This window comes from Chaetura pelagica, unplaced genomic scaffold, assembly GCF_000747805.2.
Source record: "Chaetura pelagica isolate M959 unplaced genomic scaffold, ChaPel_1.0 scaffold109, whole genome shotgun sequence".
Taxonomy (NCBI): domain Eukaryota; kingdom Metazoa; phylum Chordata; class Aves; order Apodiformes; family Apodidae; genus Chaetura; species Chaetura pelagica.
The window spans coordinates 12,124,400-12,125,638 of record NW_009970725.1 but is presented as its reverse complement, the minus strand read 5'-3'; positions in this window follow the sequence as shown (position 1 = coordinate 12,125,638).

Sequence of the window (1,239 nt, the reverse complement as noted above, 5' to 3'; positions counted from 1 at the left end):
AGACCTTATTGCAGTCTTTCAGTATATAAAGAGGCTTTATAAGAAAGACGAAAAAAGACTTTTTACTAAGGACTGTAGTGACATCACAAAGGGCAAGAGTTTTAAGCTATAAGAGTGTAGGTTTAGATTGGACGTAAGGAAGAATTTTTTTAGAATGAGAGTGGTGAGCCACTGGCACAGGTTGCCCAGGGAAGTTGTGGCTGCCCCCTTCCTGGAAGTGTTCAAGGCCAGATTGAATGGAGCTTTGAGCAACTTGGTCTAGTGGGAGGTGCCTCTGCCTTTGCAGGGGGGTTGGAACTAGATGATTTTTAAGGTGTCTTCCAATCCAAACCATTTAATGATTTTATGACAGTGTAAATTGTCAAAATATGTTTCATGAGTAGATCAGGCTTGCATGTTATTGCTCACCCTAGACCCCCAAAGCATGAGACTTTGAAAATTTGATTTCTAAACTGCAAGTCAGTCAGCCTCATTCACTTTAATCTCCTATGAAATTACAGAAAGTGTTTCTTTGGAACACACTTCTGAGCATGTGAGGGAGAAGAGTGTAAGGAAGAACCTTCATGGTTCTATCAAGAGTGGATGCTGCCTGGGAAGCCCAACTGCCCTTGGTGATACAATAACTATCTGGACGGAAGGGGGCTGGACAGCAGATGTCATTTACTGTGGCTTTAGCAGAACATTTGTCACTTTGTCCTGCAATGTTCTTGTATCCAAGTCAGGCTGTTATGGTCTGGATGAAGGGCTGCCAGGATGTTTGAGAATGGAGAACTTGTCCTGTAGGGTAAGACTGAAGGACAGGAGCTGGTCCATCCTGCAGAAAACAAGGGGGCACTAGCAGCCCCTGGTAAGTACTGGTTTGCCCAGAAAACAAAAACAGGCTCTTCACAGTGACATATGGTGGAAGGATGAGAGACAACAGGCATAGAGGAAAAAAAGAGAGGTTAAGCCTGGCTTTAAAAAAAATTTCAGTCTGAGAACAGTCAGCTGGGGACACAGGTTGCCTAGGGAGGCTGTGCAATCTCTGTTTTGTGAGGTTTTCAAGACTTAATTGAACAAAGCCCTGAGCATTCTTGTTGGGTCTCACATCTGACCCTGCTTGGAGTAAGAGGCTGGAACATAGAACTCTCAAGGTTACTTCCCACTAGTATTACTGTGAGACTTCCTTTCCCTTCCCTTCCCTTCCCTTCCCTTCCCTTCCCTTCCCTTCCCTTCCCTTCCCTTCCCTTCCCTTCCCTT